This window comes from Delphinapterus leucas, chromosome 9 (assembly GCF_059928025.1).
Source record: "Delphinapterus leucas isolate spDelLeu-1000000601 "Yukka" chromosome 9, BTC_Dleu_Yukka2, whole genome shotgun sequence".
In the NCBI taxonomy this organism is placed as follows: Eukaryota; Metazoa; Chordata; class Mammalia; order Artiodactyla; family Monodontidae; genus Delphinapterus; species Delphinapterus leucas.
Window position 1 is genome coordinate 54,822,720 of NC_143137.1, and position 27,575 is coordinate 54,850,294.

General features: G+C 41.0%; 1 protein-coding gene and 1 non-coding gene across 2 annotated transcripts in view; one reads left to right on the forward strand and one right to left on the reverse strand.

Annotated features, from left to right (window-relative positions):
- LOC111180776 (uncharacterized) overlaps positions 1-27,575 on the reverse strand; it is a 43,017-nt gene that overhangs the window by 11,807 nt on the left and 3,635 nt on the right. The gene's annotated exons all lie outside the window — the stretch shown is intronic.
- TRNAW-CCA (transfer RNA tryptophan (anticodon CCA)) lies at positions 11,028-11,100 on the forward strand. Its single transcript has one exon. It is a non-coding gene; the product is annotated as a tRNA-Trp (tRNA).

The window sequence follows — 27,575 nt, forward strand, 5'->3', positions numbered from 1 at the left end:
CAAAGAAGGACACTACATAATGATCAAGGGATCGATCCAAGAAGAAGATATAACAATTGTAAATATTTATGCACCCAACATAGGAGCACCTCAATAAATAAGGCAAATACTAACAGCCATAAAAGGGGAAATCGACAGTAACACATTCATAGTTGGGGACTTTAACACCCCACTTTCACCAATGGACAGATCACCCAAAATGAAAATAAATAAGGAAACACAAGCTTTAAATGATACATTAAACAAGATGGACTTAATTGATATTTATAGGACATTCCATCCAAAAACAACAGAATACATATTCTTCTCAAGTGCTCATGGAACATTCTCCAGGATAGATCATATCTTGGATCACAAATCAAGCCTTGGTAAATTTAAGAAAATTGAAATTGTATCAAGTATCTTTTCTGACCACAATGCTATGAGACTAGATATCAATTACAGGAAAAGATCTGTAAAAAATACAAACACATGGAGGCTAAACGGTACACTACTTAATAACGAAGTGATCACTGAAGAAATCAAAGAGGAAATCAAAAAATACCTAGAAACAAATGACAATGGAGACAAGACGACCCAAAATCTATGGGATGCAGCAAAAGCAGTTCTAAGAGGGAAGTTTATAGCAATACAATCCTACCTTAAGAAACAGGAAACATCTCGAATAAACAACCTAACCTTGCACCTAAAGCAATTAGAAAAAGAAGAACAAAAAAACCCGCAAAGTTAGCAGAAGGAAAGAAATCATAAAAATCAGATCAGAAATAAATGAAAAAGAAATGAAGGAAACGATAGCAAAGATCAATAAAACTAAAAGCTGGTTCTTTGAGAAGATAAACAAAATTGATAAACCATTAGCCAGACTCATCAAGAAAAAAGGGAGAAGACTCAAATCAATAGAAGTAGAAATGAGAAAGGAGAAGTAACAACTGACACTGCAGAAATACAAAAGATCATGACAGATTACTACAAGCAACTCTATGCCAATAAAATGGACAACCCGGAAGAAATGGACAAATTCTTAGAAATGCACAATCTGCCAAGACTGAATCAGGAAGAAATAGAAAATATGAACAGACCAATCACAAGCACTGTGAAACTGTGATTAAAAATCTTCCAACAAACAAAAGTCCAGGCCCAGATGGCTACACAGGGGAATTCTATCAAACATTTAGAGAAGAGCTAACACCTATCCTTCTGAAACTCTTCCAGAATACAGCAGAGGGAAAAACACTCCCAAACTCATTCTACGAGGCCACAATCACCCTGATACCAAAACCAGACAAGGATGTCACAAAGAAAGAAAACTACAGGCCAATATCACTGATGAACATAGATGCAAAAATCCTCAACAAAATACTAGCAAACAGAATCCAACAGCACATTAACGGATCATACATCACGATCAAGTGGGGTTTATTCCAGGAGTGCAAGGATTCTTCAATATACACAAATCAATCAACGTGATATACCATATTAACAAATTGAAGGAGAAAAACCATATGATCATCTCAGTAGAGGCAGAGAAAGCTTCCAACAAAATTCAACACCCATCTATGATAAAAACCCTGCAGAAAGTAGGCATAGAGGGAACTTTCCTCAACATAATAAAGGCCATATATGACAAACCCACAGCCAACATCGTCCTCAATGGTGAAAAACTGAAAACATTTCCACTAAGATTAGGAACAAAACAAGGTTGCCTACTCTCACCACTCTTATTCAACATAGTTTTGGAAGTTTTAGCCACAGAATCACAGAAGAAAAGGAAATAAAAGGAATCCAAATCGGAAAAGAAGAACTAAAGCTGTCACTGTTTGCAGATGACATGATACTATACAAAGAGAATCCTAAAGTTGCTACCAGAAAACTACTAGAGCTAATCAATGAACTTGGTAAAGTGGCAGGATACAAAATTAATGCACAGAAATCTCTGGCATTCCTATACACTAATGATGAAAAATCTGAAAGTGAAATCCAGAAAACGCTCCCATTTACCATTGCAACAAAAAGAATAAAATATCTAGGAATAAATCTACCTAAGGAGACAAAAGACCTGTATGCAGAAAATTATAAGACACTGATGAAAGAAATTAAAGCCGATACAAATAGATGGAGAGATATACCACGTTCTTGGATGGGAAGAATCAACATTGTGAAAATGACTCTACTACCCAAAGCAATCTACAGATTCAATGCAATCCCTATCAAACTACCACTGGCATTTTTTACAGAACTAGAACAAAAAATTTCACAATTTGTATGGAAACACAAAAGGCCCCGAATAGCCAAAGCAATCTTGAGAACAAAAAACGGAGCTGGAGGAATGAGGCTCCCTGACTTCAGACTATACTACAAAGCTACAGTAATCAAGACAGTATGGTACTGGCACAAAAACAGAAAGATAGATCAATGGAACAGGATAGAAAGCCCAGAGATAAACCCACGCACATATGGTCACCTTATCTTTGATAAAGGAGGCAGGAATGTACAGTGGAGAAAGGACAGCCTCTTCAATAAGTGGTGCTGGGAAAACTGGACAGGTACATGTAAAAGTATGAGATTAGATCACTCCCTAACACCATACACAAAAATAAACTCAAAATGGATTGAAGACCTAAATGTAAGGTCAGAAACTATCAAACTCTGAGAGGAAAACATAGGCAGAATACTCTATGACATAAATCACAGCAAGATCCTTTTTGACCTACCTCCTAGAGAAATGGAAATAAAAACAAAAATAAACAAATGGGACCTAATGAAACTTCAAAGCTTTTGCACAGCAAAGGAAAGCATAAACAAGATGAAAAGACAACCCTCAGAATGGGAGAAAATATTTGCAAATGAAGCAACTGACAAAGGATTAATCTCCAAAATTTATAAGCAGCTCATGCAGCTCAATAACAAAAAACCAAACAACCCAATCCAAAAATGGGCAGAAGACCTAAATAGACATTTCTCCAAAGAAGATATACAGTCTGCCAACAAACACATGAAAGAATGCTCAACATCATTAATCATTAGAGAAATGCAAATCAAAACTACAATGAGATATCATCTCACACCAGTCAGAATGGCCATCATCAAAAAAATCTAGAAACAATAAATGCTGAAGAGGGTGTGGAGAAAAGGGAACCCTCTTGCACTGTTGGTGGGAATGTAAATTGATACAGCCACTGTGGAGAATAGTATGGAGGTTCCTTAAAAAACTACAAATAGAACTACCATATGACCCAGCAATCCCACTACTGGGCATATACCCTGAGAAATCCATAATTCAAAAAGAGTCATGTACCAAAATGTTCACTGCAGCTCTATTTACAATAGCCCGGAGATGGAAACAACCTAAGTGTCCATCATCGGATGAATGGATAAAGAAGATGTGGCACATATATACAATGGAATATTACTCAGCTATAAAAAGAAACGAAATTGAGCTATTTGTAATAAGGTGGATAGACCTAGAGTCTGTCATACAGAGTGAAGTCAGAAAGAGAAAGACAAATACCGTATGCTAACACATATATATGGAATTTAAGGGAAAAAAAATGTCATGAAGAACTAGGGGTAAGACAGGAATAAAGACACAGACCTACTAGAGAATGGACTTGAGCATATGGGGAGGGGGAAGGGTAAGCTGTGACAAAGCGAGAGAGAGGCATGGACATATACACACTACCAAACGTAAGGTAGATAGCTAGTGGGAAGCAGTGGCATAGCACAGGGAGATCAGCTCAGTGCTTTGTGACCGCCTGAAGGGGTGGGATAGGGAGGATGGGAGGGAGGGAGATACAAGAGGGAAGAGATACGGGAACATATGTATATGTATAACTGATTCACTTTGTTATAAAGCAGAAACTAACACACCATTGTAAAGCAATTATACTCCAATAAAGATGTAAAAAAAAAAAATTATCTCCAACTGCACGTTATCCCCCATAAGCACTTGGGAAACCTTTGCTTTTGAATCTGGAGGTGATAACTGCCTGGCGTCCCACTTTCCTCACAGGAAACCATGTGTTATACAGAGGAGTTTTGTTCTTTGTCCCTCATTAGTTTCCTCTGTCCCCAAGCCAGGCAGCCACTGTCCCAAAGGAAAAAGAACCCTCCTCAAGTAGCCAACAATCAGCACGCCCTCCATCTCTAGTCTCTAAGACTTATTAATGAGTGGATTTGACTTAGCCTGAGTAAGTAGTTTTTTAATACTAATTGTTTTAAAACCCTGCTATGCCAAAGAATTAAATAAACACTTGTCTAGCTTTAAATATTTTGCAGGGGACTAAAATAACATCTTCTAGGACAGATGTTCTAGTTTTCAACCCCACTCATTCAAGGCAAGAAAATCTCTTTTCTACAAGGTTTTGATTCTGTGGCCATAGCTATAAGATGGTGTGCCATCAATTTTCCAAGTGTAGAGAAATTCTAGGGGTGCAGAGATTTTTCTTTGCAGGCTGACAAATGAAAGTATATTTCAGTGTAGGGGGTGGTGCAAGGGAGTGATGCTCAGCCCTCAGAGATGACTAGAGTCTCCGCTTCTATATTTAGACCATGTCTTGCAACTCGTGAAAATGAATTGCTTGTTCTTTTTCCCCTAAGTCATTCTCTCTCTGCCCCCTACTCTCACCAGGCTTTATTTATTTATTTTTAGAACTAACTGAGTCACATGTGATTCCTTCCTAAAGCTTAAGACTTATTTTTAACAACGTGCTCAAACACAAATCCTATTGTTCACATCCTTAGGGAGAGTGAGTTACTCCAGAGGAAAAAAAAGGAGAGATTTCATATACATTTTTTATGCAGTGAATAATTTATATGAAAAGAAATTGTACAGAAAATGTGAAAAATCTTTGAATAATCCAGAGATTACTGTACTGGGACCAGAAGAGAAACGACTGAAATCCATAAAGCTTTGGAGGGAGCTAAGAGGGGGAGTTTTCATTCAAAGTTTTTCAGTGGTGTCCTTATGTTGTTTTGAACGCTGAGGTTCTATTGTTCCGGGGGGGCTCATTCCACACCACCTGGCTCACTTTCTCTTTCCCACAGTTAACAAGTGTTGTTTGGACTCTAGGAAGTTTTGATAGAGACTCAGCTAGGGTAAATCACCGAGATCATTGATTTTGTCTAGATGAGTGGGAAAAAAAGTCAACAGTGGAGCAGAAAGAGAGAGAAAGAGAAGCAGTAAGCTATGATGACAAAATATCATATTGGATCAGATCAACTTCCCGCTCTTAGTCCCTTAATTTTAATCACATCTTTTCTTCTTGGGTATCAACAATATTGCTGCCCAAACCCTATGGCTATGGAGACATAAACATTTAAATCTACCAGAGACAGATGGTAACATAAATCTCCATTGTTGCTTCCTTAGAGGATTCCCAGCGCTGTTGCCCTCTGCGGTAAATGGGACATCAGAGGTGACTATTTCCCACAAGGGCTCCTTTTGGATTCACCTGCAGGAAATAAAGATGCTTCATTGTTTTAGGGGGAATTTTGTCGGCTGCTATTGTGGGAATTACAACAGCAACAGAATGCTGAGGCTGGAATGAAATTTACCAATTAGCAACTCTACAGCTTCCTTTCTGCTCAGCCTCCCAGGGCAATAGATGTGGTTGTTACATCTGGCCACCTCTATCCAAAAGGTTTGGCTGTGATCATACCAGGCTAACAGACAGCCTTAATTATAGCAAGGGAAAGCCTGATGGTCAGCCCTGTTTTTGATCAGAGAATCTCAAAAATCGTATTTGAATTTATGATCCTGCACTTAACCAGAATATGGCCTTTTGCTGAATTGTCTTAATTTTTTTAAGGTCCCATTTTTCTGTTCTGTGACAACTTTTGGTTGCTTGAGCTTCACTAAATACTTTATAACATTAACACTTTTTTAGATATAGCTAGGATTTAGTCTGTTCTATGTAAAAACATTTTTTGTGGTTGATTTTAAAAATCCAAATCTGCATATCTTCTGTAATTATTAATAGCTTTTACTGCATTTGACGTGTCAGGAAGAGTTACAGAGCTATGTCAGTACTCTGAATGGGCTTCATGATATTTCCTGGTGCCCGGGATGTTGACATCTGTTTTGAGTGCCAGTGGGGGAGCAAAAGTGACCCATGTCTGTCTCAGGAGATAGAACAGAGGAAACATGAGGCAGTCAATTCAAAAATCATACTGCAAACATTAAAAGCCAGAGCAGAGATTCCTGACACTATTCAAGGAGGCATGTGGGAGTGAGAAAAAGATCTAGATTCAGAAGAGATGAAGTTCCATAATCTTTGATTAAAACCTCTTCCTCCGGGACTTCCCTGGTTGCGCAGTAGTTAAGAATCCACCTGCCAATGCAGGGGACACGGGCTCTAGCCCTGATCCGGAAAGATCCCACATGCCGCGGAGCAACTAAGCCCGTGTGCCACAACTACTGAGACTGCACTCTAGAGCCCGTGCTCCGCAACAAGAGAAGCCACCGCAGTGAGAAGCCCGCGCACCACAACGAAGAGTGGCCCCCGCTCACCACAACTAGAGAAAGCCTGCGAGCAGCAACGAAGACCCAACGCAGCCAAAAATAAATAAATAAAATAAATTTAAAAAAAAAAACCTCTTCCTCCATGAACATAAATGTTAAAACAAGCAACCTTTAACTGCCAAGAACCCCAACTGAATTTAAACATACCCAAAGAGGGATTTTAAGGAGAGAAGCTAGCACAAAGAGCCCTCTGGCACGCAGAATCCTTTGTGTAGAAAGATAGTGGAGCCTTTCTAGAGATTTAAACCAATTGAATCAGAACACCTGTGTCTCACAGACTACCTAGAGCAATTGATAATTCTCAGGGTTTACTCAGCTCTAAACTTCACTGGACTTGACCATCCGTATTTCTGCTTCCTCTTTGAGCCTCAGGCTCTCAATATTTCCACCCAAAGAGCTTTTTTTTTTTTTTTTTTTTTTTTTGCCGTACGCGGGCCTCTCACTCTTGTGGCCTCTCCCGTTGCGGAACACAGGCTCCGGACGCGCAGGCTCAGCAGCCATGGCTCACGGGCGAGCCGCTCCGCGGCATGTGGGATCTTCCCAGTCCGGGGCACGAACCCGTGTCCCCTGCATCGGCAGGCGGACTCTCAACCACTGCGCCACCAGGGAAGCCCCACCCAAAGAGCTTTAAGTGCGCTTCCTTCCTCCCATTCATCCCCCTCCAAACACTCCACCATGCTGTAGCCAAGGGAATCTTCTGGAGCCCTCTTCTGGCGCACACCCTCCACTGGTTTCTCCTACGTTCTGTGTCCAGGTCATGCCAGGCATCAGGGCCCTTCCTAATGGCATCCACTTGCTCTCATCTTGCTCCCCAGCCTGGTATGCTTTGCTCCCATGGGTCTCAACCACTATCCTCCTGTTCTTGGTCTCTCTCACATCTGGGCCTTTGTTGTGTATTCTCAGGGCATTTTACTAGAGCATAATAAATACGCCCATTTTATTATAACTGTCCTCCCTGCACGACTCCATGCTCTGCTTCCTCTTTGCGTGAGACCTGGCGCATGGTGAGCCCATGAGGAAGATGGGTTGAGTGAGGGGGTGGGTCAGTACCCATGCTGTGCCCCTCCTTCCACCTAAAACGCCAATTCATCCCTGGCCATCCTGCAAGGCTGGCCCCAGGAAGCCACCCCTAACCCCTCCCCTGCTTTGCTTCCCCAGTGCCTTATATATAACCTTTCCTTTATTTTATTTCACTTACTTATATTAGGTTATAAGTACTTATGCTACTTATCTACTTATACGTTTGCTATTTCTGTAGGTCAAAAGGACCAAATATCAGCATTTTCATATGGTCCAACCTAACAGAAAAGCAGGAGCCCATGGCGGGTATATGTCAGACAGACCAAGGTTGAAGACTGGCTCTGTCACTTCGCTTGCTGTGTGTTCTAGTCAAGCTCCTCGGCTTCTCCACGTCTCAGTTTCCTCATGTGTAAAATGGAAATAATCATAGCAAGTACATCCTAGTGGTGTTATGAGGATTAAATGAGGCACTGCATTCTAACATGCAGAACTTAGGGCTTGGCTCCTATGATAAACGTTAGCTACGCTTAGTCAGTAGTTAAATATTTACTAAGGTCCACTACGTTCCAGGGATAGTGCCAGTTGCTGGAGGTACAAAGATGGATAAGATAAAATGAGGCTTGCCTTTGCGGAGCTCATAGCCACTAAAAGTGCAAAAACGAGTCTGATCAATGCTACAGATGAGGAAGTACTAGTGCTAAAGGCATCTGTTTCTCAACTCTCATGCTAGGGTGGAATCATCTTTTTACAGCTCTAGTTTCCCAAGTAAACCATGAGAGGCTTTAACTATCTTTTTTCCTGGTAAGAGGTAGATACCCATAGTTCAGAAACTAGCATATGGTGGATACTCAAGAAACGTGTGTTGAGTGAATCAATGAAGGAGTCAACTAACAAATGAATAAATGAACTGTAGCTCCAGGTCTAAGCACATATGAAACAGAAACCTCTCAAGTCAGCATTCACAGCCAAAGCAGCCAGGAGTTCTTCCTTAGAACACTGAAGTTGTCCATAACCCACGATCTGGCTGAGTGACCCCTTTCTGCCATTTCCATCAAAAGTAGACTCTGGCCCATAAACCTCTGTTTTACTATAGGAATGGCCAAAAGGGGTCACTCAGCCAGATCCTGGGTTATTTATTTTTTAACTATCTTTCCATATGTTTGTGGCATACACAAAAATGTGTTTTTGAACATTGCTATTTACGTAAAATATAATCATGTAAGCAAACAAACAAAGAAAAGAAAATGAGAGATGGCTTTTCCCAGCTCACAATTCATTCACTCATTCATTTCATTCATCCCACAAGCATCCTATGTGCAGGGCACTGTGTACATAGCAAATGTTTGGGGTAGAAACAACCAGCCCCCAGCCACACCGTTTAATGGCCCTCTGCCTCAGGATCTTGTTTCTTTTATCTTCAAACTTACTTCATTGTGCACATTTGTTCATAAATTTAAATAACTTATTTATTTAAGAAACATTTGTCAAGAGCCAGCTCTATACCAGGCTCTGTGATGGGCCCTGAGAACTCTGTGATGAGCCCACCCTGCCTCAGCCTCTGCTTCCCTTAAACTTGGAGTCTAACACAGAGAAGCGCAGACAGTATCAAACAGTCACATAAATACATAATCAAACTGCAATTACTGCAGGAAAGGAACAAAAGGAGGTACACGAGAAAATATGGCAGGGGGCCTGACCTGGGGAATCAGGAAAACTTCCTTGAAGGAGTGACTTTTGAATTGAGCTCTGAACTTTGAGAGGAGGAGATAGGAGCCGGGGAACTGAGGAAGCCGGTGTGGGAGTACAGGGGATGCGGAGCCCACAGAGATGAAGGGGGGCAGTTGCACAGGGCCAGGGAAACTCACGACACATAACGAAGTTTTAAAATCCTTAAGGAGGATTGTGATCAGCTTAGGTTGATGCTTTTCACTCTGATTACCGTCAACTAGATTGTGGGTTCTTTGAGTTATGAGGCTGCATCATACTCCTTTTTACATCTCTGACCGCATCCAGCAGAGGGCTTTGAATGCAATAATCTGGTGCTCAATTAATGGTGACTGAACATGTGAAAAGGATGCCAGTGACATAACCTTGCACTGGGAGGTTAACGAGATCTAGTTAATGGATACTTTTATCCCCAAACCAAGAGACGCTCCTAGAATCCCCAGTGTTTTCCCCTCGGTCGCGCAGGTGAAAGAGAAGGGGCGGGACACTCTGTTTTAAACTTAAATGTTTCCGTTTATACTATTTCTCTATGAGAGAAAGAGTTCTTAGCGATCCCCTTGCTCGGATTCACATCATGAGAATTACTAGTCGGCCACAGTCTCAGCTGCAAAATTCACTGATCATCATTCTGATGATTGGAGCAAGTAGGGATTTGAAGTGGATTGTCTCTCCCTAGTTCTAGCTCTTCTCTTTCACTCTATCTGATCAGCAATACGGGGTTCCATATTCCCTGACTTGGCTCTTTAATATTCTGAAGGCTTTTGCCACCCACAGGCCCACCCGCAGGATTACGAGTGTCCTTTTGGGACTGTGACTTCTGTGGGATTGACTTCTCTTAGATTTGGGAACTGATGCTCAGCTATGGTGAATGCTCCCATCCTCTGCTAGAGAAAATGTTGCCTCTGTGGTCATTAACGATACACTTGCCACCTCCAACTTCAGATACTAAGGGAAAGGCGCTTTGCAATAGGGACAAGAGATAGAGATAAATTTCAGATGCCCTTTCCACACAAAGATGATTTTCTCAAAATGGAACCAGATTTCAAAGATTTTGTCCCCTTCAGAGAGGCTTTTCCAGTGCATGGATACTATGGGAATATGATTATACAAATGCAGCAGGAAAACGTACTCCTGATCACTATATAAATCACTTGATGCTAGCAGTGATCTCATTTTTAAAGCCATTAGTAATCACGAATGATGGCTAAATTAGGAACATAGTCTTAAAGAGCTTCCATATTGATTGGCTGTTTTCATCCCTTCTTCTCCCTCGTGCTATTCTGTGATATCGCCTCAGCCTCAGAGATTCAGAGCAACAATCTGCCGAACACATGAATACTAAAGAATTGGTTTCCTTAGTAACAATAATCATGAAGCAGCTCTCAGAACTTCCTGCTTTTCTGTCTGTCTGTTTTCTGTTGGTCACATAGAAAAAGACGGCCAAACCGAGCCTGCCCAGAAAAGATGCACATATATATCATGACCCCTAAGTGGAAGGGAGGCTTGTCTCTTCTGAGATCACATTCCTTTTCTCAACCGGCTGCCTTATTCTGTGTGGTTAGGGCTAAACCAGAGCACCTGCAAAGGTCCATGACCACCTCTGAACTCTTTTCCTTTCGAGTCAAAATCTGGAACCACAAAACCATAATGCAGGACACATCACCAAAATGGTTCCTTCTCTGTGGGAAACATGGAACTTCCCTAAAAAGAAGACCTTCTTTCTTTCCACAATATTTCTAATAACAAAAAGAAAATGGGGACTTCCCTGGTGGTCTAGTGGTTAAGACTCCAAGCCTCCAATGCAGGGGGCCCGGGTTCGATCCCTGGTCAGGGAACTAGATCCCGCATGAAACAACTAAAAGAGCTCTCATGCCGCAGTGAAGATCTCACACGTGGCAATGAAGATCCTGCGTGCCGCAGCTAAGACCCAGCAGAGCCAAATAAATAAATATATTATAAAAAAAAAAACTATAGCTAAAATCTTATTTACAAAAAAAAAAAAAGGAAGAAAGAAAGAAAAAAAATGGTCATCAAGTAGAGAAATCTTTGCTGATTTTCCAGGATATCTTTTCTTCCGTGTCTGTTGTGAGAAATTGCCCTGCTTCCTGCCCCTCTTCCTAACTCTAGCCAGGATGAATTCAAGCAACTGCCCTCCATAGGAGCAGAAAGGATGTGCGTCAGGAAGCCTTGGGCCCACCGTCCTGCCCCCGGGTCCTGAGCCCGTTACCCAGACGTTTTTGATGGATTCTGCCATCTCACTTCCTGGATGCATACCGGGGTGCCTGACCCTTTGTGGCTCCACCTCCTGGCCTGGATTCCCAGCTGTGGCTACAGAGGCATCGCTCTGCCTGGCAAAGCACATACTGGCTCCTTCTTGCCTCAGTTGTCTCCTTAGGGCTTCTTGATGGGCAAATACAAACAAAGCACCGCTTGGCACTAGGCACGATGTCAAACACTGTGGGTCTGGGAATGACTGTGAAGTGACAGTCCCTACCCTTATGAGGTTCACAGTCTGAAACAATAATTTGGGTGCAGGACAATAACTATAGTACACTGCAATAGGAGCTACACCCAGGGTAATGAGGACCCCGTAAAAGAAGTGTCTAATACAGCCTGTGAAACCGGAGGCAGAACAGGAAAAAGTTCCTGGAAAAGGTTAAGCCTAACTGTCTTAAAAGTTAAAAAAAAGATAGTAGGAATAATGTAAAGTATGTTGAACGCTTACTATGGACTAGGAACTTGACATGTGATATACATTCATTATTTAATTTAATTCCCACAACAGTGTCCTATGAAGCAGATTCCATTATCATCCCCACTTTACAAACTGAGGCTCATGGGTCAAAATTTCTCACACCTGGTCACAGAGCTAGGAAGCAGCAGAGCCCACAGTCAGACCTAGAGCCGTGTGACAGTAAAATCCAGGATCTTAAGCACAGGCCGAGTGGAAGGAGGGAATCCCAAGTGCTCTAGTGTGACAGGCACACAAGCGGTTGCTTTGCCAGAACATGAGTGTGGGGTGAAGCGTGGTCAGAAGCAGGATGGCCAGCTCATGGAGGCCCTTGCTGATGAGCTTGGCCTTGGTCTGCAAGGTGAGGGCAAGATGCTTAAGGGTTGTAAGTAATGCTGGGAAATGGTCTGATATGCATTTGGGGAAGACGTCTGGTAACAGTGAGGAGGGTGGATTTAAGGAGCTAGAACTGGTGGCCGAGATCAGGTAAAAGCCCCTCACAGTGAGTAGTCCTGGTAAGAAGTGATGTTGGCCTGAATTTGGGTATTGACAATAGGGATGGAAAAGAAGGGACCTCCCACTGCTTTTCCCACAAAGCTCCATCTGCTGGATGCCTACTTCTGACATCGCACCTATAGCTCAGGCTCTAGGGCTGCTTGTGACCTGGTATCTTCACATCTGTCTGCAGTTACCTTACCCTCTCCAACCCTACACTGCATCTCATGTTGTTTTCAACTCCCAGAGCCTAGTACCGGGATGGGTACCTAGCAAAGGAATGTTGAAGGGAGGAATGAATGAACTGAAACAGTTTCCAATTTCCTGTTTAATAAAACTCATGGTCCTGACCATTGCAGTCTTGTTGCTATCTTTATTCAAAGGTGATACAAAAGCTGGATGGATGTTCTGATTAAGCATGAAGTGTGAGTGATCCGGTTGTCACAGTGCAGATGCTCCTTGATTAATATATAGTATCATTTCCTCTGTCTTGGGTTTGACTCTGGAAAAAAAGATGTCAAACAGTGTGTACCTCAGACCCCTTAGCAAGAAGAGAAAGAAGTGGAACTCAGTGCAAATTCCTATTTACCTAGATACAGAGGCAGGGATGAGCCCTCTCTTCACATTCTTACCAATTAAAAGTTGGGCCAAGTCTGGTGGAATGGTGACAAGTTGAACTGGGTGCACATGCACGTGTGCACACACACATACACACACAGATGGCTGAGACATTCCAATGAGTTGAGGACCTACTGTGCAGCATTTTGAAGGCAGCACAATTCATAGCTAAAAATTTGAATAGCTTCTCCCATCTGACAGTCTTAATTTGTCCTTGTCCTAGAAGGAGTAAAAAACTGAAAAAGAAAACAACCTGTACATGGATGTTTATAGCAACTTAAATCATAAATGCCAAAACTTGGAAGCAACCAAGATGCCCTCCAGTAGGTGAATGGATAAATACACTGTAGTACATCCAGACAACAGAACAGTGTTCAGTGTTAAAAAGAAAGGAGTTACCAAGGGATGAAAAGACATGGAGGAAACTCAAACGTATATTACTAGGTAAAAGAAGCCAATCTGAAACGGCTAATTACTGTATGACTTCAGCTATCTAACATTCAGAAAAGGCAAAACTGTGGAGACAGTAAGAAAAGAAAAAATCAGTGGTTGTGGAGTCAGGGAGTGAGCAGGCAGAACACAGAGGGCTTTTAGGGCAGTAAAAATAGTCTGTATGATATCATCACGGTGCATATATGTCATTATACATTTGTCCAACCCATAGAGTGAACTGTAATGTAAACTGTGGACTCAGGGTAATTGTGATGCATCCATGTAGCTTCACCCTTATTAAAAACTGTACCAACTGGTGAGTGATGTTGATAATGGGGGAGGCTATGCTTGTGTGGTGTAGGAGCTAGATGGGAAGTCTCTGAACTTCCCTCTCAATTTTTTAATGAATCTAAACTGCTCTAAAGAAGTACATCACAATTTAAAAACACAAAATCAGAACAAACAACGGTAGCATGAACTTGATGACATCAGGTGCAATGGAGGGAAATGCACATAATTTCTCTGGCCCAGCACTCAAACAAATAACTCAAGGCTGTCTACTTTTTGTGCATGTTCCCAAAAAAAGAATCTTGAGAACCTATGTACATCCCATGCACATTTTTAGATAGCTTCACAAGATCAAGCCTGAGATGGACAAAGGATTCAGGCACCCAACTTGTGTGGGACCCTATCCTCTTTTGTATGACGAGATGTACTGCTGTTAAAGAATGAAAATCTACAAATAAATGCAAAGGGGGGAATTAATGTAATTCTCCTATTCTGTGGTAAAGTAGAATCCTATGGCCTCTGACTCACTAGCCGGAGGCAACAAATCAGCAACAACAACTCAAAGAGACATAGGAAAATACAACTAGTTCTTCAAAAACCATAAAATAGCAATTACCATATTTTAGCATATGGTTTTACACTGAATTATTTCACAGTTATAATTAGGTTGCTAATGCAGTGCAGAATTAGACGATACACTAATTTGGTATATATTTTATCTAATCTGATGGAAATGTAACACTTAGAGGGCTTCTTTTTTTCACAAGCAATTAAAAAGGACTTTAATATCACATTTTAAAAAATTGTGTTGGCCTTTATGATGTGATGTGTATGTGTATGTGTGTGTATGTGTGTGTGTGGTGGATGTGACAGAGAGAGAGACAGAGAGAGAGAGGAATTCCATCCCAACTGTAGGCACAAGCCATACCCTTTAGTCTCTGATTTATTTCCATCATGTAAGATTCTTTTCTTGCTTGCTTGCTTATTTTTTTAATCTGTTTTTCTTTTTTGCCTTTGGTAAATTAAAACTGAATTTTCTTCTCCAGGACAATTCTCTGTTCCAGTCATAGTAAATACCAATTTCATTTCCATCCCATTATTTTTCTAATTAAGCATTTGTCATGCAAAAGAAGATCTGAGGTGCCTGTGCTTTCCATTATGCAAAATATTCAGTTATGATAATAGCTTTGCGATGGCACCTTGAAGGTGTTACGGAAAAAAATCAGAGAAGAAAAATAATAAAATAAAATATATTTTACCTCGGACTTTTGCCAGTTTATTTTCTCCCTGATTTGCCACAGTTGTGGGTATTGACAATGTCCCATCGGTTGTGAAGGATGGACACATAATTCACATCCTTTAATAAGGAGAATTCTATTAAATCTTTATCTAAACATTTTAGAGGTTAAAAATGTAACCCTGCATCTCATTTTTTTTCTCTTCTGTTCACACTTAGCAAAACCTACAACTTCTATACTTGATGAAACGTGCTTCTGACTCAAATTGTTTCAGAACAAAGTACGAATATGCCAGAAGGACAACCTGATATTTCTTGGAAATTCTTTCTTCCTTCTTATGACAAATCCCAAGGGGCTAGGCTCTGTCAAAGGATAATTTATTTTCTAAACCCTTTGAACACAAAGCTTTTCCATTTTCTGTGGCAAGATATTTTTCCCAAACATTAACCAATCTTATAGCTATATTTATAGCCATACATACACTATATATCCATATGCATATATTCTGTATATGTATATCTATATGTATATTTTAATCTATTGATTTATAAACTCTAAGACTTCATTTTTCAATCATTTCCACAGTTTACACAGAATAAGCTGTGAAATTGGATTTTTTAGAAGTGGGACCCATTTCCTCTCAATTTCGCAAAAAATGTAGACTGAGAACTTTCCGGTTTTGGAAGGAACCCTGGTGTATTTTCTGAAACACACTGTGCATGGTATGTGTGTGTGTGCACTGCCTGAGTAGATAGTGCTGTTAGTTGAACTCACTGTGATTCTGCATGTTCAGTATTTTCAAAGATGCTGTTGCGGTACCCCCTCCCAGATCCTGTTTACTGGGGTCCCTTGCTGCTCTGAGTGCTGGCTGCTGAAGGCTCACAGGTGCCCCCATTTCTGGGAAGGTTGTCCTGGGCTAAAAAGAGAAGCCACCTCACTCAGGAATTTGGTGGGGGGAGGTCACAGCCAATGACTGATTGGGAAGTGGTACAAAATGCTGGCACCACGGCCCCAGGAAGGAACAATTCTGTGGGTGGTTAAAGCTCCAGAGCCCTCCCCCACGTTGCAGGTCCTGGTGGTCTTCATCTGAGACCACATCGCCTCCCTGCCTCTCCTGCTTCACTCCTTCCCCCACAGGATTTTCCTGAAGAGCACTTGCTCAAGAGATCACAGCACCCAAATCCCTGTCTCAGGTTCTGTTTCTGGGAAACTTCTTTCAATTTTAGACATTCAATTTCCTAATCAATAAAATGTGTATAATAAGTCCCGCCTAGTCTATTTCTCAAAGTTGGGGTGTGAATGGCAAAATGTGTGGAAGAATTCTGGAAACAGCCAAAGCAGTAAAAATATTTTGCAGGCACCATGATATATCATTTGTTTTAATACTTAACCTTAGGTTCCATGAAAATATGGCTGATTTCTCCCAACTTGTGTTTTTTACACTTTAGGCTAATGTCCACTGTGCTCATTTTGCTGCTCCCTGGCGAGGGCTGATTTGTTAAGAATTGCTGACTTGTCTGTACCGCTCTTTGCATCTGGGCTCTCCAAGGTAAAGGAGGGAAAGAAACGTGAGTCCAGCAAGTGACTGTGTTGGCCCAGAGAGCACAGAGTCCCTGCCCAAGGCCAACTAAGCAAGAACCCGAGACCTGGTCTTGCCAGATCTTCACATGTTTTTAAGCAACGCCAGGCACCAGATATTTATGTAAAATCTCCAGCTTCTTAAATACTAACAACACATTTTTAAAAAACTGTAACACTCTACTATTCAAGCAAAACACAACTGGAGGCCCAATTGGGCTAGTAGTGGGTAACCTACGACCAGATTTAAGCTCCTGAAGTAAGAGACCAGGTAATGCCCACTGAGGCCTCTGCTCCAGCACAGCGCTCAGCACATGATCCACGAAAGATCCCAGAAGAACAGGACCACCATTAGCAGTGTCGGTTTCCAGGGAGTTAAATGAATGACCGCTAGTTTTAGTAACTAGTTTTCTACTTTGTAAAAACCATTTAGCATATGATTCTTTTCCCTAAACAGTATCATAACATGTGCAGATTTTTATTCACTTGCCAGCTTGCTCTTGCACAACTTTTCAAGGACACTGTCTGTTTCCTTGTCTATGAAACAAAAATAATTATACCTGATCTGAAAATAAGCAAAAGCATGTAAAAGGACTTTGCAGACAGTGGCCATCAATCCAGAGAAATCACTGTTCTCTAGATTCTGCCCTGAGATCTAAATCCCGCACTCAGAAATCTGAAACGAACAGGGGCTCTCTCATCTTTCTTCTAAGATGGAGTTTCCTTAATGTTAGTCATGATTTTTGCTATAAAAACTGCATTATTATTTCCTATTACTATTAATTACCTAATCTTTTCCTTTAAGTCAAATAGATTTTTTTAGTTACTGCCAACCATCTTTTTCAATTACCAACTTTATCTTTGCCTAAGCAATAATATCCATGAATGCACAGGTTTTATGTCCTAGTATTTAATTTTTATACAGACACACATGTAGAAGTGTATATGTATGTGTCTATATATGTGTTTGTGTATATATACATATATATAATATTCATCTGTGTACCACCTAAAATCACCTTGCCTGTTACCAATTATATGTCTCCCATTTTGGAATATTCTGCCCCCCAGGGATAGCAGAATTTTATAGAAAGATTTTCTGGCTCTATCAGTTTTTATTAATTTACTCAATAAGCATTTGTCACCTATCTGTCTATCTCATGTAAACCTGGAACAGGCAGGAGAAGATTAATATCACTGGTTCCACAAAATTTTAAACCACTCTAAAAAGCTTTGTGAGCCCATGTGGCTAATGAATTTCAGGAAGGAAACTCACGCTCCAAATCTTCCCGCTCCAGATTTCTGTGGACTTGGGACCACTCAGGAATGACAGAGGGTAACCCCGAGAGAGCCATATTTGCAAACTGGTGAAGCTCTCAGAGTCTGCCCCAGGTGAATCCAGGTAGCGCTGCTAGTGAGTTTTAACACAGCAAAGCGGTGGAGCCTTCTCAACAGCCTTCATGCAGGAAGCTGTCTGATGCTATGTTCTTAACTATCCAACCACCCAACACTGTAATTTCTAAGATTGGCTTTAGTCATTTAGTAAGATAATGGCATTTAAGCCAGTCACCATTAGGATACCAGATGATGTTAATAATTACAGTCTGCATTTAGGTGGCGCCTCTCCAGGCAAGCACTAAGAGTTTTACAAACATTATCTCATTTTCATCTTCATGACACCCTTGTGAAGCAAGCATTTTTTATAGCATTACTACAGAGAGAGCAGCTGAGGCGTGAAGGTTAAACACATTGCCCACGTGAAGGTTAAACACATTGCCCAATCTGAGAGCACATGTGCAATCACGGTTCTCAAACCTGGTTTGATGTCTTAAGAAAGTCTCTGTAATGTGTTCATGTAAAGGTTTCACACCAAATACAGGGGATGTCTCTGAAAATATTTACATTTAGGTCTGTAAACACACAGTCTCTTTAAAATTTGTATTCAGTGTATCTAATTAGCAAACAAACATAGAGGTCTAAGTGGAGTCTGATGTACTAAATACCATCTGCCCCATAACTTATTTAATAAATTGTTAATGTAGCACTTGCATGTGGCCGGCATTGTTCCAAGTGTTTTATAAATATTAACTCCTTGGCTCCTCCCAATAACCCCATGAAGGAGGCGCCATTATGTTCCTCATTGTACAGGGAGGAAAACCAAAGAAGTTAGACAACTTGCCTAAGGTCCCACAGCTGGTAAGTGACAGAGCTGAGATTCAAATGCACATGATCTGGTCCCTGAGTTTATGTCTTTAAACCAGAACACTGTGCAGCTATCAAACTTATAATAGTTATTTGTCTGAAAATGTACTATTTCTTTCTCATGCCACTCAAAGGCTTTTTTCCTATGTCAGTGGTTATCCACTTAACCCTATTCCAGACAGAATCTTCCCATGTAGCCAATCATCCTGACCCCAACCCCACTGCGCTTATAATCTAGGTGGATGACTCACTGGTACTTTAGCAGAGTGACTGGAAAAGAAGGTTTCAGAAGCTCAGCAAATTACAAATCCGTTCCATGCAGAGTCCAACAAGATATCGCCCGAAAGTATTAAAAAATCCTTTCTTCATTTGTGCTTTGGGGAAGGAAGAGTAAAATTCTCCTACTAGTTTGTCTCAGGATTCGGATGAGTTTCTACAGTAAGCAAAGGTATTTTTCACAAGTGACTTATGCAATATACCTTATATTTGGAGAGTGCTTTCAAAGTGTCCTATATATTCATTATCTCATTTGATCCTTACACAACAGCCAGTGAGATAATCGGAGAAGCTATTTTCATAACCACCATTTTACAGATGATAAAACTGAGGCTCAGCGTCATTAAATAAACTTGTCCAAAGTCACCCAGCTAATGAGCTACAGAAGCAGAATACATCCAGTGTCATGTGTTACTAAACCCTATAAATTATCTCATCTCATATTTAGCTTAACACTTCTGGTGATACCAAATCACACACTTAAATAAAAGAGTGATTCCTCCTCAGGGGTGCAGACAGGACACTTGAGAACATTTAATGATTTCCACGTTCAGCTCCCTTCTCCTTTTTCGAGAGAACATGAAATAGACTTTCCAGGGTCATCAAAAAGAGAAGAGCTTCCATGTGGCCACTTCTACCAAACACGGGACTCATACCCGCTGATTTGCCCAGATGCTACCCACTTCCTGAGTGAGGGGAATCTCTAGGTCTCAGAAGAGCCATCTCCTTTGTTGCAGGAACGTGTCCCTTCTCCCCTGGTTGTGGACACTGTGCTGAAGATTAGTTCCACTAAAGAAGGAATGAAAAGGCAATTCATTCGGATGAGTTACGTATGGGAAAGGCATTGGGCCCTGGAGGTCAAATCTGCCAGCTTTTACTTTCTCTATTAAATGTTTACTTTTCTCTTCCAACTGCTAGAACAATTGCAGTGAATCACCACCTGTGATTTAAGATTTTTCATACTTAGTCTGCCTACTTATTATTTATTTATTATTGGTATTCTTCCAAACAGGTCATTATTGCAATCATTGGCTTCCCTCCTCCTCTGCATATGATCTTTACCTCTGCTTGACTGGGATCCCATCCTCTGATGTTAGCTTCTTCAGTTTTTCTCCCAGCCACCTCAGGATTTCCTGGATTTTCTTCCCCAGTCAGTCCCACTTTCATGGGAAGAGGTTACCTCCTCCCTCCCAAGGCTAAATCAACCCCTTCTTCTGCTAGAAACCCCTCCCTTACCACCTTTTGAGAATTTCACTCCATCAATTACAAACATCTCTCCCTGACATTCCCATCCTACTGTATACCTCAGCCTTTCTCTCTTTCCTGGAATACTTCCCTTTAACCACCAAGAGGTTTAAGTCTTTTCAGTTCCTCTAAGGCTGTTCCATTCTTCATGGCACACTCTCTTTGCTGGCTTCTATGACATTAGAGTCATAGAAAAAAATCCACTACCTCCCGAAAAAATGGAAAAGAAATCCACATGGAACCTCTTCAGTGGCTATTGCTGTGTAACAAACCACCCCAAAGCTGAATGGCTTAAAACACAAACATTTATGATATATTAATTCTGTGGGTTGAGCTGGGCAGTTCTCCAGCTCACAGGGTACAACTTAGATCAACCAGGAGCTGCACTCAGTTGGGAGCATGGCTGGTACTGGAATCTCAACCTCTGGGACCTGTCTGTGTTCTCTCGCACCATTCAGTAGTCCTGGAGCTTCCTGACAGCATGGCAGCTGGCTTCCAAGAGCACAAAGCAGAAACTGCCTGCCTTTTGAAGGCTTAGGCCTGAAGCTAGCACAGTAGCGCATCCCCTTCATTACACTACTGGTCAAAGCAACTCTCCAGGCCAACCCAGGTTCAGGAGAGGGGAAATAGACTCCATCTCTTAATGAGAGGAACGGCAAGGAATTTGTGGCTCACTTTAATCCACCACAGACTTCCACATTTGCTCAGCTTAAATCACCACTGTTATCACAATAGCTATTTGGAATTATTCCCTAAAGTGTTAATAAATCTTGGTCAGATCATCTTACGTAACTCCTAGGGTTATTATTTCTCCAAAAAAACAAAAGAGCTCAATTTCTGGCCTTAGGTTAATAGGAAAGTAATTTTATAGACTCTTAAAATTCAAGAGCAGCTTTAAGAACTATTTAAAATTCAGCTAGAATTTATATAGGTCTGTTTTATAGATACAAAGATCAGGTAGCATATCTATAAAATCTAGAGAAAGTAGGTGAAGTGAATTTTAATCTGTTTTTTCTTTTGAAAAAAAAAGCCAATATATTTATGTTGATGACTAAAACAATGCACAATGTGAGAGTTGCGAGTTAAGTTTTTATCTGGGGCAAAATGAGGACTATATCCCGGGAGACAGCATTTCAGATAGCTCTGAGAAACTGCTCCACAGAGGTAGGGGGGAGGGTCAGAATATATGTGATTTTGGTGAAGGGAGAGTACATGCAATCAAGCACATATTTTTGCAGAAGGTTTCTGCTAGTCACGAGGAGCAGACATCACCATGAAGGAATTTAGTGCTTTTCTAGATATGAGGAGATGCAAGAATTGCACTCATAAAATCAGCTCCTAAAAATATCTAACTATCTGAAGACCTGTTCTGCCAGTTTTTCCAGAGCACAGAGTGCCTCATTTCTGCTCTCCACCCTGAATTCCCTTCAGGGGGTGTTGAAGGTCAGCAGCTGCAGAATCACGTGACTTAACCTTGTAGAGGTGGATGGCAACTGCCCATGGCAAGTGCCAATTTGTAGCTGACACTGTAAAGAAGATGAGTATTTTTCTGAAAGGCAAGGATAGTCATAAATCAGAGGTGTCAACTAGGTCTATTACTAAACAGTAGCAAAGAGACTGCTCTGGATGCCCTGTCCAGGTACTCAGCAGTGCCCTTACTGGCCACCCGGTGTCCCACTGGCTTCCTGGGAGGGCTGATCAAAGGTATGTGAGGCTGAAGATAAGACCTCCAGTCCACCAGTTCAGATATGCTGTTGGCTATAATCCAGCCTTCTCATGGGTCCTCAGATGTGTCTTACTCCTTCTTACCTCTGAGTTACAGATACCATGCCTGTTTATCATTATGCCCCACTCTCTCTCCTTCCCACACTTTTCCTTTTGCCTTAGCTAAATCCTCTTCATCCTTTCGGTGATGGGATTATATTTGTCATCCACAGTGAAATTTTCTTTGAACCCACCCCCTTCCCAAAATTAGGTCAGATGCTCTTGGGGCCATTCCAACTTCTGTTGTATAAATAATTTTGCAGAGGCTGCCTTACCTCTTCTCTGGGGTCTTAACCCATTGTTCAGGGGTGCCCCTCAACAGTGTCTGTACACTAAGACCAGCTTCCCTGGCTCTGATCCATTAGTCCAGGAGCAGACACTAACCTTAAGATGGACCAAAGACATTCCCTTTTGAACTGAAAGACTCGAAGCTTTGATGATTAAGTTACATTAATGAAGCACATCAGAAGGAAGACCCATAAACTCTTGGCAAAGAGGTAGAGCTAATTTGACTCTTGCACTAGTTTATCTCCTCCTTGTATTCCGTTAGACACTTCTATGACTTTCCCATGGATTCTGTTCTTTCCTGAAACTATCCAGAATTGTCTATAACTCCCAACCAAAGACTTAAAATAATTTATACCAACTGGAATGAACTCAGGTATGCATGTATAATGAATGGTGTATTTGTTTTGTGTCCTTTTCAGTGCTAGAATGAAGGCTCTGTGAAGACAGGAGGATGCCTGCCATGCTTGGTGCTGTATTTTGAACACCAAGTGAAGTAGTTGGCACATGGTAAGTGGTCCATAAATAATTACTGAATGAATGAATAAATGGAAATATAAGACTGATGCAGCTCTTTGGGAAGTGCCTGGGAAAGAATGAGACTTTACTCTGGTTGGGCGGGAGGGTTAAGGGACCATGGTGGGTTTGGATTCCATGTTGGTGAGAAATGCTTTGAGTGGAGACTCTTGGTTGAATTGCTCAGGTTTTGGAAAACATCCTATATTACCTGACGGTAGAAAGAGTCAAGTACAAAGACCCTGTTTACCTTTGGATGCCAAGATTAGATGAAGGCTCTTTCTTACCATAGTCGAAAAAAATCTCTTTAAACTTGGGCAGTGCAGGAGAGGAGGACGGTAGCTCTGTGAAGCAGTGGACCCTGCAGGGCTGTGTGTCCCATCAGAAACTGACTGGTGAGAGGGAAGCATTGCAGCAGGAACAATGCCGGAAGTCTCTGGTGGTTAGGGTGTGGACAGAGCAGCCATGACAGCCATTTGCAGCAGGGAGAGTGGCTGGGGGTGGATAGAAATGAAAGGCTAGAGGAGATCCCATTTCCAGTCTACACCAATTCCCTGGAAACAGGGCAGACAGGGTTGAAATTTCAGTATCCACATTGGTTCTAAAGCCACAGAACTCTGGGGTTGCTCACTACATCCCAAGCTCTTAGCATTTCCAGGCCAGTGTCACAAGGGTTACACTATCTGACCTGCATGCTGAGGTATTCTAGTAAGAAGCAGGGTTCCTGCAGGACACAGATTTTTAATTCATTACAGAGGTGGGTCTCTCTGCAATTTTACATTTTTTGGAGGACATGAACCTGCCAGATTACTTGGTCTGATGTGTAAAAACTGAGGTCAAAAACAGGAGCTTTGTATCTCTGTGCTTTAGCTATCAACTTTCTAATTGCCCTGAAAGATGAAATAACTTTGTGTCAGAATATGTCTTGATAACAGCCAAATTCTGGATGCAAAACTATCTCTGAACTTTGTAATGATATCCAACTAGAGTAAAAGACGAAAGCCTGATTTCCCAGCAGTCACAATACAGTAACCTTCAAACTCCATGACTCATCTCATTCTTCCTGGGGAAGTTTCCAGCTCTACCAGTTTAAGCTTGTCCAATCCTGCCAGGAAAATACTCTGCCAATGTACAGGTGTCTAGGTAGAGGTGAGACATTTTGTTCCATTGCTATTGGTCCAAGACCACCACATCTTAGTAACAATTGTCTTAGTAACAATTGTATGCAAAACATTTCTTAATATTTGGTGAGGGCCCATAGCTTTAATTTTTTTGTTTAACAGTTCTTAAAAGGCTTTGCTCTAATTAGCTAAGAAGGAATGATATAGCCCAGTGGTGAAGCTCCTATAGTCTATAGCCAGACAATCTCAGTTCAACCTCCATTCTCCTGTTCAGTAGGGTGTGGCCAGTTCCTTAACCTCCCTAAGCCTCATTTTTCTCCTCTGTGAAATGGAGATAATAATAGGACATCCCTCAAAGAATGAATATGAGAATTAACTAGCACAGAGTAAGCACTCAGCAAATGTTATTATTATAGCTATCTTTAACCCTCATAACATAAAATAAAATTATTTTATAAATTCAGATTTCTTAGTGTGGCAGTTTTAAAAGTTGTTATAAATACTTTGACACTGCTCCCACTGAAGTGGTGTCTAGGTCTCCTCCACTTGAATCTGATCAGGCTTGTGACTACTTTGGCTCTAGAATACGTTGGAAGTGACCCTATGTGGCTTCCAAAGCTAGGTCATGAAAGAACATGCAGCTTCTGTGTTGCTGGCTGGAACAACAGTTCCAGTACACTCTGACTACAGTCTGTACAGTCTGACTACCCCAAGACTTCCATGCTGGAGAGGCCACGTCAGCACTCTGGCTGACGGTCCCATCAGAGTCCAGCGTCCCTGCCTAGGGGCCAAGCATTTTGAAAGCAGATCCTCCAGCTCCAACTGTTCCAGCCCTCAACCGCCTGAGTCACCTCTAGCTGCTGGAGTCCTCCCAGCTGAGTTCCCAGACCTCATGGCATGCAGACAAGTCATTCTCTCTGTCCCTGTCCAAATTTCTGACTCCATGAACATAATAATTCTGACTCGTGAACATGTAAAATGGCTATTATTTTATGCCACTAAATTTGAGGTGGTTTGTTATATAGCAATAAGTATATGGAACATTCAGAAAGTAATGGATCTGGGGGGAAACAATGGAGTAAAAGGGAAAATTAGCCATATCAAAATAATCAGATCCAACCTTGATCTGTGTGCATAATTTTCAAATATCTATCAGTTTTTAATGATGGCAAAGTTTACTTTCTTCTTTCTAAGCTAAGTCTGTATTAATCTGAAGGGCCTGCAGCAAACAGAATGACATACAAACTCCACACACTGCAGAGCCCCAAGGGGAAGCTCATGAGCCCATGTAAACATGGACTTCTCTTACTTCTGTTCTTGAGAGAACTGAGGGAAAATGAAAGCTGAAAAGAAAAGCCCTTGGTTTAAATGGACCCCGATTGCATTCCAACCTATCAGATCAATAATGCAGAGATTCCTAAAATCAATGTGCTAAGGCAGTTTTACCAAATGCATTTGCCTATTGATTAATACTCTGACTTTTAAATATAAACATGCATACTTCTTTGTTGTGATCAGAATTACAGTATGCAAAAGCCAGCAAGATACCCAATCTAATGGGTATTCATTAGATTATCATCCTAATTTTATAAATGAGGAAACTGAGTCTCGGGAAAGCAAGAAAACTCACCATGATAAAAGAAATGACAGTGCCTTTTGCTGAGCACAAAGAATACCCCAGTGTCCGGGCTTTTCTTCTGATGCAAAATAGATGTAAGAATGGCGAGTATATCCCCTAAAGGTCTACCCATGGATCAGATCAGATCACAGGAAAGCTACATTTTGAATCTATTTTTCTGCCGCCTTACAGACACCTTCCCCCATCTAAAATGTACCATTATTTCTCGGGTTTTATCATGGGTGGCCATCTGACAGTGACCTGTGGTGTTCGATATCCTTTATACTAAAACATCCAAATAACTGTCTTAGAGGTAGATTCTTGGCAGAGTTTTGGATTTTCTAATGAACTTAATTAGGTTACAGAAGCTATGGGATCTATCTTGTTTCCCTGGGTGTGCTGCCATGGTAATGCATGTAGTAGCTGCATTTGAATTCTAGTTCCCGCCATGGCCAGCTGGGTGAGCAAGGCAACATCTTAGCCTCCATTTCTGCATCCGAACTGCGGGTCATCATCTAACTACCTGCATCTGCGTTGTTGTGAAGATTAAGTCAGGTACATGATATGACGATAACGTTCATGGAAGAAAATGATCTTTTTTTCTTTTTCCACTTTTTTTCAAGTATTAGGATCTCTTTCGCCTTAGATGTCTAGTAAAGTACAAATAGCCCAGTGCTTTTCTTTACTCTGTCCAAAGAAATGTCGGATCTCAATGAAAATGTCTGGTTGCCTGTTCCATTTGTTCTTAATCATAATTCCAAAGATGTTATTTTAAGAAGAATTTTTACTAATACTTTAGACACCATGGATTGACTTACACGTTGTATCTTCAGCCAGAGGATTTCAGGTTAAAGCAAGAAGCAAGTAAACAAACAAAAAAAACCCACAATTTGATCAGACTATGATGTTAAAAGATGTATAATATTATCTCCCCCCCACACACACACAAAATGTCAAGTCATCCAGAAGGGAGAGCAGACATGCTCACTTCCAGAGGCACAAGTTTTACTTGAACTCTTAAAAACCTCTTTCGGCACCAAAATGACTCCAAACTATGCTCCCCACATCTTAGCCAATCAGAGAGGCCTCTTTAAGAAACATAACATTTTAATTTACAAGGGACCATCTATATTTCTTTCCCAGGGCCTCAGAGGAAGGACTGCATTTTAGATCGAATACAAATGTGTACATGTTTTGCAAAAGTTTTCCCAGATAGTATACACTATTTCCAATTGCATAATGACAACAGAACTCATTAAAGCAGAGTCATGAGATAGCTCTTTGTATTTTAAACTAAGATTTAAGTAATATATTTAGCAAAATCTTCTTTTACAGTTTAATCTTTGAACTATAAGAAGATTTGGGGGTAGTAACTACCCTACCTTATTGATGATAAATTCAGTGATGGTGATCTCCCTTTCATACTTCTATTTTTTTTAAATGTGTTCTGTGAGATTTGTGTATAAGTAATCCATGATTAGAACCTAGACCTACTGAATATACCCATCTATATTCAACATTTGAGTCTTAACCATGTTTAAAATGTAAATTCTAACAAATTACGGCTGACTCACAAAAGATAAGTTAGTTTAGGACTTAATATTAATCGGCTATAAATGCCCTGTAAGATAAAAGTCAGGATAGTCAAACTGACAGTCTCCTTTGATAAGCTGTTTTAGGGAAAGCAATATATGTTCTCAAAAGATGGATCTTTCAAAGAGAGCCTATGAATTGAGGTTCTGTGTATAAATGAATCCAAGAACAATCTCACCAATGTCAAGAACAGATTTGTGTAAGAGTGAAGAAAAAAATTAAGAAAGAAAAGACATTTAGTTTTAGAGTTTTTGCAAAAGAACACGGATGTTTTGGAAGTTAAGAATTAGCTTCTGCCATAATTCCTGGG